Here is a 17,375-nt window from a genome sequence, read left to right on the forward strand (position 1 = left end):
ATATATATATATATATATATATAAATTTTGTTTTGTTTTAAACTTTCAGGAGTACACTAGCTTATAGACCTCACAGCTAAAAAACATTAACAAAAAAGCTACAAAAATCCAGTTTTGATATAATGGTGTCTTACATGAAACATGTTCATTAGTCACAGTAATATGCACTGTATTATTAGTAATGCTTTGCCCGAAGACCTATTTATAGATCATTATGCTTGTATCCACATATTCATTTGTATAAACACAACATATTTCACCTCAGAACACCTAGCAAGGACTTACAAAATTGGCGATTACATGCCTCAATAGAGATATTAAGCAATGGCAGAGAGGTTACATAATTCACATCGGTAGGCAACTGATAAAAGTCTTCCATCTGGAAGTCACTACTCATTCCCAACAACATGCATCCCCATGCAATAACACTGGCCCATTTGTAAATCTCATATGTAGCTGTAAACGGCCCATTAGATCATCTGTCACTTTTAGAGGACATAACCAGAGAATGAGAGAGAGAGAAAGTGAGAAAGAAGGAAAGAGAGAGGGAGTGAGAGGGAGGGAAATGGAGGGGGTCTAACAGCACACCCCGGAGGGTCCTTGCTCAAATAATTCCTCTCAAGTCTCATTTGTTTAGCGGCAGACCCGGCGTGGTATTAATAAATGCTGCCAATTTCCTTTCCCCTTGATATATATTACTCACTATTGGAGGTCACCATTAAAATGGCATAAACATTGTTTCAAGATTGGACTCCACCTCCTTACCTCTTTTTTTATATTGTAAAAGTGCATAATATTAACTCTAATGTAAAATATTATAATGTATGAATGCATATAAAGACGTAAACCATGTTGATAATGTAAAAAAAACACCTTAACATAAAGATACACTCATATTAAGCTCATATGGACGGACTAATACAGCTGATCTGGTGTGTGTGTGTGTGTGTGTGTGTGTGTGTGTGTCTGTGTGTGTGTGTGTGTGTGGGGTCCTTGTATTGACTACGTTATGGGTGTATAATCAATGTAGTAAATACCATAAAATTTTGACCTTGTGGGGACATTTTTTGGTCCCCATGAGGAATCAAGCTAATAAATCATACAGAATGAAGTTTTTAAAAAAATCTAAAATAGCAGAAAGTTTAATGTGAGGGGTAGGGTTAGGGTAAGGGGATAGAAAATACAGTTTGTACAGTATAAAAACCATTACGTCTATGGAATGTCCAAAATATTCCTGAAAACAAAACTAGATATGACAAGTATGGATGTCATGTTAAAAGAAAAACAATAGATGTTTAATTAAATGTGTTACTATCTTTATTTATTTATTTAGAAGTCTGTCATTGTCCACATTTAGCTAGGTAAACGTGTGTTTGTGTGTGATCGGTGTGCATTAATGCCTCACATCAGTGCTTGTACAACATTAGCTAAACACCACAACGTGCATGCCAACTAGTTTATCACAAACACACACACACACACACATACACACACACAAACAATCAGTATGTGGTTTCTTACAATGCAGAAATGAAACATCCACATTTCCGAATTCCACTCCACACTACACCGACTTGAAAAAAGGCATAAATAATACGAGTGAATCAATTATTAAATGTTTTCCTCCACAAATGAACATTTTGTGTTTCTCATGCAGTAAACTGTGGACAAAGCAGAGCGCCACACACACAAGCGCAACCAAGCATGTGCCTTTGCTCCGTCCAATTGCAGCCCATTCGAGGGGAACCACACGCTTAAATACTTGCATTTTAATGACACCCGACAGACCTCGTTGACATCACGTCTGAGACAGAATGGATTCGTTTTGAAGGATAGAAATCTAACTGCTCATCCTCCACTGTAAAGCACAACATGCTCAAGAGTTTACTTAAGTGTCCGGGCGTCTCAATAGGGTCAGCATAATGAGACAGGAGAGTAGCCACAAACAATAAAGATGACAGATTGCAGATGTTAAATTGGTTATCTATTAATACTCTCAGAGATGTGTTTGTATGCAGAATGAAAATGATCTGGCTGCATATCTAACATCACTGCGCACTGCTGTCGGTGGGCAGAGCTCCTTTCACACAGTCGCTGACACCCCCACTCATAAACATGCATTTGAATAGATCTGAAAAATACACATGCAATTCATATGTTGATCTATTGTATGTATTAATATAACTAATACCCAATTATGACTACGGACAGAATCATAGCACACCTGAGACCCTGACCATGTGCTCCTGTATGTAATGTTTGTTGCTTTCTCTCTTCCTCTCTCTATATCTCCCAACCTCTCAAATGCATAATCTAGGTTGCTGATCTTTATCTGTTTGAGCGTGCAACTCGTTTTAATTGTTTAAAGGTGAGTTTTCTCTCTTTGGCCAATAAAAAACGCATCCTCTCCAGATCGATTGTTGTTGCTAGGAGACAGAAGCATCCTGAGGCGAGGCAGCATCCCAAACGCCAGACGTGTGTGTTTTCTACTACAGCAACGGCACTATTTCTCTCTCCCTCTCCCTCCATCTCTCTCTAGCTCTCGCTCGCTCGCTCTCTGATGAGTGAGGGCAGTGTTGTCAGCCTCTCTGCTGCGCTCCCCGCGTGCGGACCCACACAAACGGAGTTAAGGAACAGTTTGAAATACGGCAAAGAAGAGGAAAAATGCAAGCCTGCCGACAAAAGGAATGTTTAACAGAGGTAATGCATTTTTTTCACACAGAATACTAAATAAGCTTTGCTGCTGTTTTATAACACTGGAGAAATGGAATGGGAATGAACGCAAAGAGAAATGATGCTGTAGATAAGCCAAAGTGCAGAGTTGAGCTTCATAAATCAGGGCTGATGTGACATTGTTCATTTATGAGTATATGGTAATGCATAAAAATGAAGGCAAAACACTATTCACAAATGTTTTAAACTTGTATATGGGGTCTAAAATGTTTAAAAAGACACCAGGATTGCATGAGAAAACTTTGCATGCTTCTAAGCTCATCATGTCTGTAAGAGATGCGTTTTAGTTTACACAGATGCAACGTGTAAAAGTCTTTAACCACTTTGAATTCCAAAGTGAATCAAAACTCACTGGGTAAAATGTTTTTATATATCTTATGCATACATCTTACCCATAAAATGTTCTGTATGTTTTGTGTGAATCGATCGAGAAAACACTACAAGGAAAAAACACAAGTAAACAGTGTTTCAGAACTCACTGGGAATGTCCAGAAGTTTTGTATGGCCTCTGGGTCTTGCATTTATTTTGACAAAAATATTGATTTACATGTGCTTGTTTAGGAAATCTGGAAAAAGTGGTAGTGTTGCCTAGTGGTTAAATATCTGCGCCCAGTTAAACCCCATTCATTGTAAGGGTTTTCTTAGCTTAAGAGTTTGTTTGAACATGAATCATTCTGTCTTTGATCAAGAAACATAATCTCTGGTATCTCCAGGAGGACTGCTCTCATTCTCATACATTTAAGTCACTTTGGATAATAAACAATATAATAATAATAGACTCACTTGTAATTAGTCTTGTTTTGCATCCTTACAGTCCGTTTCAGCAACGGTGTGGCAGCTCTGTTTTAGGCTTCACCTGGATCTGTAAGATAACCAGAGAAAAGACGAGGATGATTCATAATTTATTGCGTCGGGGGTCTGCGCTGAATTTTAATATCTCTGTTGCGTTGGGTTGGAGCAATGAATGTTATAGTGAGATGTGAGGTTGTAAAGCCTGATGATGTTCTGATATTCTGCACGCAACAGAGGTGTGGCTTTAACTCGTTTGGAATGATAATTAGCACAAGTAGTTAAGCTGGAGAACACTACAGAATAAAGTACACACATGTGAAGAACTCAGCCAATGATAAAGGCAAAGAATGTCTGTGTTGTCCAGGGTTGCACTGGAGAGTGTGCGTCATTAAAGGTCTATAAATGTAATGATGCGCACATGTTTTGCATATATGTTTATAGAAGAATAATAAAAACTGTTAATGTGTGTGTGTGTATATATATATATATGCATGCATAATAAAAACTACTACTGTATATATATATATATATATATATATATAGATAGATAGATAGATAGATAGATAAATATATAGATAGATAGATAAATAAATATAGATATTGATGTAGAATACACATCATATGTAGAATACATCATGAATATATTATGCCTTTTTTTAAAAGAAAATATATTTGTTTGTTTTTTGTTGTTGTTGTTAGTTTGTTTTTTATTTTAATACTTTTTAGTATTTTTTAGTATTCTCCTAGATACAAATATACAAATCACACATTAAATGTATGGAATATATATAAAATGCATCAAAATCTAATAGTTTATCATTATAAATATAATGCATAAAATTATACTTCATTTTTCATAGATTGACATATTCATCAAATTATAATAATTGAATTAACTAATCCTATATGTGTGTGTGTGTGTGTGTGTATATATATATATATATATATATATATATATATATATACACTGTATGTTCACAACTTTTCACAGTCACCAAAGAGTTTCCAACATAATATTTGCAACATATTTTGTTTTAAAATGCTGTCTGAAAATCAGTCGATGATGTGTGGATTGTGGGTGAATGTGGGTGCGCTAAAGAAATCATTGTCATTGGACTGGAGGAGTTGGCATTGAATACACCAGACCGCCCTGTTGAAATGCCTGAGGGTGTGTTGTGTTTAAAGCTCACAGTGTATGCATTCTATAACCATGCATATGTGCATGAAATTTACAGCTTCAACTAAAACTGCACGTTCATGCACACAATAGCATTTGCTAATTAGCATGCGTCAAAGTTGTTATTCAAACTGTCTGCTGGGATTTGCAAGATTTTATGCATGTGTGCACAAGCGTGCTTCTCTCCATCAGCATGCATGTTTGTGCAATGGGCCGTTTTGTACACACGTGTGCTTGTGTGGGAGTTTGAATTAGTAAGATGCAGAATGGCCTTGTATAAGACCGGACGGCGCTACATTTACTGAATATGATGCAGTAAAGTGCTGTGCAGTAATAATTAGCCTTTCAGCAGTGTGGTCCGCTCAGCGCATGTAAATAAGTTCTTCCACAGCCCAGCGCGCTATAACTAGACTTGCACATATGCTGGCTATCCATCAGTCAGATGAGCGTTAAATGAGACTGAGATCTCTTACAAACACATTAGAAATCACTTCTTCTTGATTACATAGAATAACCGTAAAGCAGCAATGGATTTTTTGCATTCTGGACCTTGTCACCATACACATGTATTTAAAAAAAAAAGTCCAACCCAAAAACGGCAGGCATGTAAACCACTGTGAACACAGCTGAAGTATTTGTGAACTCAGTGATGCGAATGCTGTTTATCTCCATAAGCGTTAAAGCATCCTGAGTGCTTATTTTTCTTCCTCCTACGCATGTGTTCTCTCTTCGCTTAGGAAGTCTACCTTTGTTAGACTGCGTTTTTCCCTGCGACGAAGCCCATGGGTGCAGAGCTCTGTTAGAAATTCTGCTTTAGTAAGAGACTCCAAGGCCCCATTCAAAAGCCTTGCCTTTATATTCATTAATATGGAAAGAGTATGGAGCTGGACACTAAAGATGCCATCAATGCGCTGTAATATTCTTACATACGCAGCACAGGTATGCTGCACGGCTGCATTTGCATGTAAACACGCACTTCCAAAGTGTTCCCCTCTTCTCGGCTTGCTAAAATATGACATTTGCATTGAAAGGCATCATTGTGTAAGAGTAAAAGAGTAGCGTTCGATCATGATGAGAAGAATGAGCACGTAAAAAATGCATCACGCGGTGGCTGCCAGAGTGTGGCATTCCCACTGAAAGTGATTTTATAAAGTAGGCTAGCCTCTTCAGACTCCTTCAAAACAGCAATTCTGTTGCATAAGTCATGCATCAAATCAATAAAGAGATATTTGTGTGTGTCTGTCTGTGTGCATGCAGAGAGAAAGAGAAAGTGATATGCAGAGATTTCAGCAGTCTGGCAGTCCCACTCGCTGCCAAGTAAATCCTTTCTGAGCAAAAAGAACAGCTTTGTAGTTTTTTTTTCTGTTTTGGAGGAGCAGCGTTGTTGCTGCAGAGCACTTCTACACTCTACAGAGCTCTACAATCTCACATTTACAAAGCAAACTGAATCGCAAACCAGATGCTAACACATTATTATGATAAAACTATACAAGTACAGAATGTTTTTTCCTAGTGCAGCCCAACAGTAGGGGGCGTCAATTATGTCAATTAGGTTTAGGTTTAAATTCAGCCACAGATTATTTTGGTGGAAAAACAGATACAAGAGCAATACAATGAAGAAGGTAACAACCTTTCGTGTGAGAACATTTCATTCTTCCTCTAGGTCAGATTAGTTAAACTCTTAAAGGAAGAGTTCACCCAAAATTCTGTCATAATTCACTCACTCTCATGTTGTACCAAACCTGCATGACTTTCTTTCTTCTGTAAAACACAGAGGGTATATTTTTGAAGAATATGCTGGCCACTCTTTTAAATGTAATGTCAGTGAATGCGGACTGGGGCTGTCAAAATGACAAATAAAATGGTAAAAGTATCATTAAAGTGGCCCATATGACTTCTTTATTATTGTAATTATTAAAGCCGCAGTCCGTAAATTTTGCCTCTTTGTCGCCATCTCTGTTTGAAAACCTGGAATTGCAGCAGTGTGCGGAATTATCTAGCTTGTGTGGGTTGTGAGTCGGCACGGCTCCAGCGTGGATGAATCTAATGTTCTGAAGAGTATGTGTGGCAGTCAGTCACCGCACCAGTGTGGATATTTACTGTACTTCGCAATCACAGATTCTAGCCTACGTCTTGGAATATGACCCAAATAAGAATTTTCACTGGATATTGTATACTGAAAAAGTAACAAGTCTGCCACGTTTGTTCTGACCAACTGAAGAAAAAAGCATTACAATAAATCGCGCTACCAATGGTGATTTAATCTAAAGATCGGTTAGCTCATATCACATGAAACCGTGCAAATTATTATTATTGTTATATTTTATTCTCAAATTATTTAAAGAAATTTCAAATTATAAGAAATTATTTTAACCCAAAAAGCAAATTATGCTCCCTTCAAACTGGTTGTCTTAAAAATACAAATCTTCTGTAATCCCAGGCTATCTGTAATCAGAAGCCCATTTAAAACTGCAATATAATTTAATTTCATTCACATGTGTTTCATAAACACATAATCCTTTCTGGATTACAATCCGCCATCAAAATGATAAATGTAATTATTCCAGCTGCTGTGAGAAAAGGCTATAAACGATCCGCCACCCGCAGGATCCTCTCATGAGATAGGCTAGTAGTCGGGACAACTTCTTTATGTTTACAGACGTGACGTAATGACACGGCAGCATGCTCGAATTTCCCGCGAAAACCTACCCATACCACTTAAATTAGAAAACATTATTATAAGCTAACCGTTGTGAATCGGGCTAAAGTAAGGCGATAGTTTTGAACACTGGCTGGTCATGTACCTGCTCAAATATTGATTTCAGATCATTTTTAACCAAAAAAAGTTAAGGACTGCAGCTTTAATGAAAATCTTGACATTCACCCTTCTGTAGTTCTACTTTGCGATTCATTCTTTTGAGTCCGATTTTTTTTAATGAACCAGTTTACAAACCCGAAATGACTGATTCATCCACAAATCAAACTGATCCAGCTCCCAAGTTCAATTTAATGACTAGCTGTATGTCCATTAACGGCAAAGAATTATATGTACAATATTTAAAAATTTCTTCTTCCATGTTCATTGTCATGAGCTTGGAGCAACATCAGCATGATTAAAAAAAAATGAAAATCTTGACATTCACCCTTCTGTAGTTCTACTTTGCGATTCATTCTTTTGAGTCAGATTTTTTTTAATGAACCAGTTTACAAACCCGAAATGACTGATTCATCCACAAATCAAACTGATCCAGCTCCCAAGTTCAATTTAATGACTAGCTGTATGTCCATTAATGGCAAAGAATTATATGTACAATATTTAAAAATTTCTTCTTCCATGTTCATTGTCATGAGCTTGGAGCAACATCAGCATGATTAAAAAAAAAAATTTTTGGTTAAACTATTCTTTTAAAAAAATGGTTCTACATACATAGCACCAGATCAAGGTTCTTTGATAAATAATATCAGAACCCTTTCTGCTAAAGTGGCATAAAAAAGCATTAACAAAAAGGTCATAAGATCAATTTCAAAAAGGTTCAAACAAAAGGAAGCATGGTCAAACGTTACACGCAGTTCTGTGTCATAGTCAACTCATGATATATGTTATATGGATTCTACATCAAGTTCTGGAATTCATAAATATACTCACATGACACCTGGTCTGATATGTTGCACTGTGGCACTTATGTGGGCATCTTGAGTTGCAAATAATGTAATTGTCCTATGCCAAAATAAATAGATAAATAAATTAAAATGTATTCATGATAGGGTAAATCCTGTCAAAAACATATCTAGATCATTTCCCCACAAAAAAAAAAACAATAATAAAAAAACATACATTTCACCCAAAATAAAAATTATAAAAATGTTGTGATTATTTACTCACCCTCACCAACCTGTATGGTTTTTCTTCTGTGAAAACACAAAAAGAGATATCAGTTTCTAAATAAATAAATATGTCTGGTTTTAAAGTATTACAGTTAAAAACAATAAAATTATTTAGAATTTAGAATTTTGTTACACTGCATTTATTTAAGCAGATTTTAAATTGTATAGGCTATGTAAAAAATGATTGTAAAATACTGTATTAAATTTGGGAAAGGTTACGGCCATGAAGCAAAAATCCTTAATGGTACTAACAGGCTTCATTCAGCCCTTTCTTTTTTGGCATGAAATCTGATTCCGTTAGGTTCACCCAGTAGGTCTTGTTAACTTATTTACTAGGAAAACCTTTGTATATACAGCATATAGTTCAGTTTTGGGGTAGCAATGAACAGGGGATTCGGTATCTGCCTTAAAGTTCCCCTTCAGCGCATGCTGAATGACTGAAGCAGACTACATCTGAAACGACTGAGATGTTAAACATAGCATAACGTACATCTCTTCTAGACTGGAATGAAGACTTTCTAATGATAGTAATTACTGACAGCGACGGCTTGGCAGGAGGGATCACAGTTTGACTCGAAAAGTTTGGGCATGTAGCCCAAAATGAAACAAACTATTTTGTCTTTAGGAGTCTACTACTGATTGTGTCAGAAGATTTATCTATTGTGTGTGTGTGTGTGTGTGTGTGTCTAAATAAATGATGTGTTTTATCAGCTTCAGTCTATGGCTCCTGACAGCGCTTCTCTAAGTCACCACTGCAGGGCCACTTCCCCACTGAGTCACAGCATCCTGACATACACTTTATCTCTCTGCTCTCTTCGGCTTCTCTGAATATCTTAATCCATAGAATGCGATTAATGGCAAACTCACTCAACTCCATTTCATATCTCAGGAAATGCGGCTTGCTTTCGAGTCATACAAAAGTCCTAATAAAACATGCTGTAGGTCACTCTGTCTTGCAGGACTCGTCCTCACGCTCAGCTTTCTGGATTTGCTGCGTTTGGAGTTTTCCCGGCTATACCTCGGTGTCGTGTTTATGGATCAGTGGCCTTACAGCTGTTACAGAAGCATTTTTAATATTTAATTGTGTCCCTCCACTATTGTTGCTGAAAGGTCTTTTTCTAATCTGCAACACATTTATTATCGTCGAACAGTCTTCAGATGCATCTAACAAAAGAATTCAGCAACATATAGTGCATTCAATACTGTGTGTCAAAAGTGGGTTTGCTATGTGGTTGCAGATTGCACAACTTCAAGCTCTCAATTCGATTTGATACTGATCTTGTTTCAATATTGGTCCTTTTGGAAATAGTTTATGTACTTGTCCATTTTTCTTAAGTAAAAATATTCTCTCAACTAATGCTGCAAACTGGGAACCTTCTCACTTGATGCATTACTATAATATTAAAGGTTAAAATTAACCCAAAATATATTACATTCAGTTGCTATTTATCAATATTCTATTGATATCAATATCAAACATATTTTATTTTAATAAACAGCACTCAAATGAAGTTACATTTAAATGTACACATACGGCAGTATTAATATCCACTTTCTAATGATATATAGGCCTACGTTTTCCTCCAATTCATTATATAAACTTTTAAATAGTGGCTATCATAAAAACTAATGACATATATATTACTTCAACAGGTTAAAAAATATAATGTAAATATAATATAATCTAATAAAGTATGTATATTTACCAAAATGTTACTCTCTAAGATTAAGTAATTTTTTTCTAGCTGGCTAACTTACGAGCTAAGTTGCATTGAATGGCTACTGAGGTAAATGTAGCGTTCAGTGATGTTGTCCACAGATTGTTTTATTGACGTCTAAACGTGATAACATGAATTAAGATAAAGTTCAGTAAGTTGTACTGTGTCACTCAACATACCTTCTGATGTCATATTTATTTCATGCTGTAACGTAAAGCGGAGGGGATGATCTGTTCACGTGCACTCGCGCTGCCATTTAAACTAACCGAGGCGACTACAGCGTTCTGTCACGTCACAGTAACGAGCGCCAAAATGTCTTTTATCTTTTGAATTTCGTGGTAAAATTAACAGAAATAAAAGCGGAGACTTTGTTTCATATCAAAAGTTACAAAGTACAAAGCTTAGTGCAATTATTGGACAGAAACACGCTCATATTTTGTGAAGCTTTCCCGCATCGGCTGCAAATTGGGATTTGAGAATATTTGTCGCTTCATTAAAATGAAAAACGATTCAAATCGGGAAATGATATTTTCAACCCGGCCCTAGGTGCTGGTGTGTTGTTGTGTGATATATAAAAATAAAAACTTCAATGTAGCAAGTACAATATCCCATTGCAGATTTTTTCTTTCTTGTTTTAAGCATAAGATTAACTTTAATATCGATATTTGTGTTATAAAAAAGGACAAAATTACAGAGTAAGAATCCCCCCACCCTTTCTTCAGTCTATGGGATATTTTCACCTGTTTCAATGTCTACTAGGTGAAAGTTTATGTAGCCTATGTCCACCTAGAAAAGTAATACCAACCAACACCATGCCACACAATTTGAGATATCATTTGAACATAGGCTACCTGTCAACATTTGGGTATTGTGCCATTGTGATTTAATGTGCTGTAATGTCATTTTTCCACCATGTCTGATATTAAAATCAGTACGACACACTTTGCAAAAGGTATGTGCATTGTCGATATGGCTTCTGTCCAGTTGTTGTTAAATTTACATGTTTTTTGTTAGTTTTTTTTGCCAGAGAACCACCTGAGTCTTCCCACCTCATTCTGTGGTGCTTGTTTCCTTCCCGCGCTACTTACAGTAGGCTACTGTGCACATATCAACAGCGCCACTGCACACAATTTGAGATATCATTTGAACATAGGCTACCTGTCAACATTTGGGTATTGTGCCATTGTGATTTAATGTGCTGTAATGTCATTTTTCCACCATGTCTGATATTAAAATCAGTACGACACACTTTGCAAAAGGTATGTGCATTGTCGATATGGCTTCTGTCCAGTTGTTGTTAAATTTACATGTTTTTTTGTTAGTTTTTTTTGCCAGAGAACCACCTGAGTCTTCCCACCCCATTCTGTGGTGCTTGTTTCCTTCCCGCGCTACTTACAGTAGGCTACTGTGCACATATCAACAGCGCCACTAGGTTGTAGGTTGCCAAGATGAGGTCACAAATGTGGCCCTGGACCACAAAACCAGTCATAAGTTGCACGGGTATATTTGTAGCAATAGCCAACAATATATTGTATGGGTCAAAACTATTAATTTTTCTTTAATGCCAAAAATCATTAGGATATTAAGTAAAGTTCATGCTCCATAAAGATATTTTGTAAATTCCCTACTGTAAATGTATCAAAACTTAATTTTTGATTAGTAATATGCATTGCTAAGAACTTCATTTGGACAACTTTAATGGCGATTTTCTCAATATTTAGATTTTTTTTTTTGCAGCTTTCAGATGATGGGTTGAAATTTGTATGATGTGTCAATTGTGTGAGAAGGATGCATTTCATACAAGATATGGCAACTTGGAAAACCTTGGAATATGTTGACGTGATTATTCATATAATGAATTTTAACTGAGGCGAATGTAGCAAACATATCAAAGGCCCAGTGGGATTTTTTTAAATAGAAAGATTAAAAATATGGGAGAAATACAGTAAAAAATGTAAAATTCCGTATTGTGTGAGAAGGATGCATTTCATACAAGATATGGCAACTTGGAAAACCTTGGAATATGTTGACGTGATTATTCATATAATGAATTTTAACTGAGGCGAATGTAGCAAACATATCAAAGGCCCAGTGGGATTTTTTTTAAATAGAAAGATTAAAAATATGGGAGAAATACAGTAAAAAATGTAAAATTCCGGGAAAAACTGGAGGGTTGACAGGTATGCATTTGTCTCCATACATAGCATGAACAATGCAGGATGATTTACAGTGTATGAGGTGTAATTTGTTAAAGCAAGCATTACTATTAGCTATTAGATTACTATTAGATTACTATTAATCATACTTACAGTTAGGGATTTGAAACAAACCCTTAACTCTAAGACTCCTTTAGTGCTAGCTTCTTCAAGTGATCTGAGATTAAACCTACTGTCTTTTAATACGAAGGCCAGAACCATTAAGGTACAAACATCTGAACTACAACAGAGATTGTGTTAAAGCATGGGAAACAAATGAAGAGCTCTCTGGCTCTGACTAGCTACTTCCTTTAGTGGAAGGAATATTATACAAATTTGTATAATAACATGGGTATGACATAGGTATTACAATGAGAAGGTGATTTATGAGGACATTTTCAGTGTCCCCGTAATTCAAAAGGCTTATAAATAATTCAGAATGACTTTTTTTGAAAATCTAAAAATGCAGAAAGTTTCCTGTGAGGGGTAGGATTAGGGGTAGGATTGGTGTAGGGCAATAGAATATACGGTTTGTACAATATAAAAACCATTACGCCTATGGAGAGTCCCCATAAACCATAAAAACAAGCCTGTGTGTGTGTGTGTGTGTGTGTGTGTGTGTGTGTGTTGTAGTGCCAGGTTTCAAGCACCACCCCCTCTATGAAGAGCTCAAGTGGATCTTTTAGTCCTTCTTAAAGAATCGCATCAATAGTGTGAAAACCTTCCTACAGACACTCTCATAACATACAAGCAAAGACACAGAACACAGACACATACTTCAGAAATAAACTCTATTTGAACCCAACCTTAATTATTCAACCTCTGTGTGTAACTCAACCTATACCGTTTACTGTTCAGAATTATACAATTTGCCTGGAGAATGATGAAACAGGTATAAAAATAAAATCAGAATCAGAAAATCTTTATTTTTGAATTCTAGAATGTTAGTATCACCAGAATTCAAAGCAGAACTGAGCCGACTCACCTCATTAAAGGTCAAAGGTGAGCCTGAAGTCAAGGGTCTGCCATAACAGTGACAAGTCAGTTCAGATCCTTTCTAAAAGCCCCAGACCTAACAGACGGATTCTACATGGCCTAACCACATCAACACACAGTGACTTTATTTAGATGACAACAGAGGTTCTTAATGAGCTGTATCTAGTATCAGACGCACCAGTGAGTGATACGTCCTCCATGCATAATTTGTCTTCGACTCCATTTCTAAAACCACGCGCTAGCTTAATGTAGTGCACTGTGGTAATGTCCTCCCTTGATCTGCTTTGCTGATTGGCAGATGAATCGATTGGCATGCTGGTTAAGACTCTCCGGCGCCTCTTTTGGTGCGTTTCATCATCAGAGGAGTTACTCACAAAGAGGACGAGTCATCAAAGGCTCTAGTCCACATTACAACTTTGCAAATGCAAGTTCTGACGGATGATTGGATGATGTAAAATGTCTCGGCCAATCACAAGCTCTCATTTTGCTGCAGTAAAATGGTTTTGCGTGCACTACATGCTTTAGTGAATGTGTAAAATATTTTATACTAGAAATGGGGTAGTCTTCTCAGTTTATTTGAAATTTGGTGATATTGACATTCTAGGCCTCAAAAATTAGGATATTTTTCCTTGTATGGCCAGGTCAGGCCAGTAATTCAGATTTGATGACATACAATAATGCATGCCCTATAAGTTATCTTTTTTTCTAGAAAAAATATTGGCAGGGATGGTACAATTCTGTATTACTGATCTGACCTGGCCATATACAGTGGTGTGAAAAAGTGTTGGCCCCCTTCCTGATTTCTTATTTTTTTGCATGTTTGTCACACTTTAATGTTTCAGATCATCAAACAAATTTAAATATTACACAAAGATAATGCAAGTAAACACAACATGCAGTTTTTAAATGAAGGTTTTTATTATTAAGGGAAAACAAAATCCAAATCTACATGGCCCTGTGTGAAGAAGTGTTTGCCCCCCTGTTAAAACCTGAGTTCAATTTCTCTAGCCACACCCAGGCCTGATTACTGCCACACCTTTTCGCAATCAAGAAATCTCTTAAATAGGACCTGCATGACAAAGTGAAGTAGACCAAAAGATCCTCAAAAGCTAGACATCATGCAGAGATCCAAAGAAATTCAGAAACAAATGAGAAAGAAAGTAATTGAGATCTATCAGTTCTATTTAGCTATCTATACACACAAAATATAAAAACAAAAAAAATATTGTAAAAACAAAAAAGTTACAAAAATATAATAATTGGCTTACCATACTTTATCACTTTCAGCCCATTCTAACTGATGCTTGCACTATAGTCCCATAAATCATATTCACAATTTCAGCAAAGTCTCATCTGTGTAAGCCAGCTACATTATGTTACCTTGGTGACATATTTAATTTGCATATAATACATCACAGAAAAAAACTAATGTTAAAATCTGAAAGGCATAAAAACATGCACATGATCAACAAACATGAAAAGCAGTGACAATGCAGCACTTGCAAGTGACAGTTCTGTCAACTGGTCTGAAACGCTCTCACACTGGCCCCGGGCCATCCTTACTGTTGAACCCCTACTATTATTTGTGTACTCTTGTAAAAGCACAAGTATGCAATTTAATAGAAAGTATTCTGTCCCAGGAGGATCCAGACTCTCTCTAATAAAGGCTATTTCCAAATAATTGCACCATGACAAAAGAATTCTTCTTTAAAACATTTTGCAACAACTCACTATATTCTTTGTGGCCCTTGAAGCAAGCAAAACTAATTTCATAGTTTTTACGGATGAAGAGCATTGTCGAATTTGAATTCATAAATTCGAAGTGCAACCCTGTTCATGCAGTTCAGCACATTTCAGCTAGTGGATGATGTCTGACAGGGCCGCTCATGCGTTCTCCTCGCATTCTCACTCAGTTATGCTCAGCGTCAGGGTGTGAGGGGGAAGTGGGCATGAATTTCCTCTCACCCAGTGTGGCCACAGAGACTCAGTGTGCTAAAACAACACCAGTCCACTTCTGAAGAGTCCAAGAGTCTGTTATCAAAGCAGAAAGCGCTCTCCCTCCCCTCTCCTCCGGCCCTCCAGATCTCCCGCTGACCTCTCAGGAGAGAGAGGAAGAGCGCGAGCAAGTGGAGGCAGTTTAAACCGGTGGTCCTCTCACCCAGTGTGGCCACAGAGACTCAGTGTGCTAAAACAACACCAGTCCACTTCTGAAGAGTCCAAGAGTCTGTCATCAAAGCAGAAAGCGCTCTCCCTCCCCTCTCCTCCGGCCCTCCAGATCTCCCGCTGACCTCTCAGGAGAGAGAGGAAGAGCGCGAGCAAGTGGAGGCACTTTAAACCAGCGGCGGCCGCATATCTTTTGCTCAGCGAGAGCACCATTGTTGCTTTTTGGGCTGGCAGACTGAATCACGGAAGAAGATAATGAGGAAAGCTGCCGTTAGTGCGATGCTGCCAGAGGCCTGCGTGTTGAGCTTTGTGTTGCATTGCACGGTGGAGATAGCATCACTGCGCTTGAGTGTTATCCAGCCTTGGAGCCATCTCCGGGCCAGGCTGTGAGCCTTTGTGTAGCTGCCAGAGCCGTGGAAACCCGGCAAGCCATCTTGCACACCTCATAAATCCGCCCCCCATCGCCGCCGCCACCGCCTGCGCTCGCCCACCCTTCTGCAAGGAAAAGTGGAAGAGGAAATCAGATTAGGGACGTTTTTTCCCAAGCCCTGAGATCAAAAACCAGGTTTAGATATCAAGGCTGCCTTTTGCACAATTTCAGCACAAATGGAGAGATGCACATACCCGGCATCAGATTTAACAATTAGTGCCTTTCGCTTAGCTCTCTGAGAAGCTATTTATCAGGCGGCTAAATTTGTAGCGTTTTCTAAAAGTCGTAGGTTCAGGATTTAATTAGTATTTCATACTTCTGTCATCTGAGCGCCATTAACAAGGGGGAAATCAACTCCGTACTAACAAGGAAGAAACATTAATGCTCATTTGAGGAAGGGAAAGGAAAAGATGTTACATAACAGGGCATAATGGATTTAGCTTTACAGTAGTTTCTCATATTCTCCACAGACATGATTTTCTCAGGCAAATTTGCAAACCGTTGCATCGCTGTTGCACATTTCAGTGCAAAAACCTTCATCGTGCACAGTTGCATTTAGTGCTTTAACACAGACTCAAACTTAATAAATGTATGACTTTTCCACACAGCTGAATGGATTTATCGGAACTTAAGCCCCGTTCACACCAAGAACGATAACTATAAAGATAAGATAAATATTTATCGTTATAGCTGTTGTGTGGACTCTGCTATTCTTTAAAGGGGTCCTATTATGCTCTTTTACAAAGTCTTGATTTTGTTTTGGGGGTGTACTAGAACATGCTCTTATGCTTGGTGGTTAGAAAAACGCATAATTTTCCCATAATTTACATTATTAAACTACCTTTCTCCCCATCCTGGCACCAATGGCTTGATGGCTCGATTAGTTCCGGCTTTGATGAAGGTCCGCCTTCCGAAAAAACAAAATGTGTTGTGATTGGTTAGCTGTCCCATTGTGTTGTGATTGGTGAACAGCTTAGACAGTGTTTCAGTACTGCAACGCCCCTTGCTCTGTCTTTCAACAAAAGCTTTTGGCTTTTACACTGTACTCCCTCGTGTTGTGGAAGCTGTCCTCAGTAAAATGCGCAGCACACAATAGCAAATTGGCGTTATAATGCTCAGGAACAGAGTTAAAAAATAAATTGCAACCACTGTTTCCTGACATCATCCGCTCTCGGAAGCCCAAACAAAGACGTTTGGGCACGGAGGTGAAAAAAACCAGCGTTTCAGACGGTCGCACACCGGACGAGAAGTGCAGCGTCGCGCCACATCTTTAAAATTCAAATACA

At 37.6% G+C, this 17,375-nt stretch overlaps 1 protein-coding gene across 2 annotated transcripts in view; it reads left to right on the forward strand.

Moving 5' to 3' along the window:
- The first annotated feature begins 2,578 nt into the window (after positions 1-2,578).
- Positions 2,579-17,375, forward strand: part of grm3 (glutamate receptor, metabotropic 3) — a 46,818-nt gene continuing 32,021 nt past the window's right edge. Inside the window, exon 1 of one of the 2 annotated variants that reach the window (XM_016243233.1) lies at positions 2,579-2,700. The gene's annotated coding sequence lies outside the window, so the exon portion shown is untranslated. Of the gene's footprint in view, positions 2,701-11,647; positions 11,703-17,375 lie in introns of those variants that run through there. The other variant, XM_016243250.1, reaches the window with a different exon arrangement.

The sequence above is a fragment of the Sinocyclocheilus grahami genome, unplaced genomic scaffold (assembly GCF_001515645.1).
Source record: "Sinocyclocheilus grahami isolate Dianchi unplaced genomic scaffold, SAMN03320097.WGS_v1.1 scaffold22.1, whole genome shotgun sequence".
NCBI classification, from domain to species: Eukaryota; Metazoa; Chordata; class Actinopteri; order Cypriniformes; family Cyprinidae; genus Sinocyclocheilus; species Sinocyclocheilus grahami.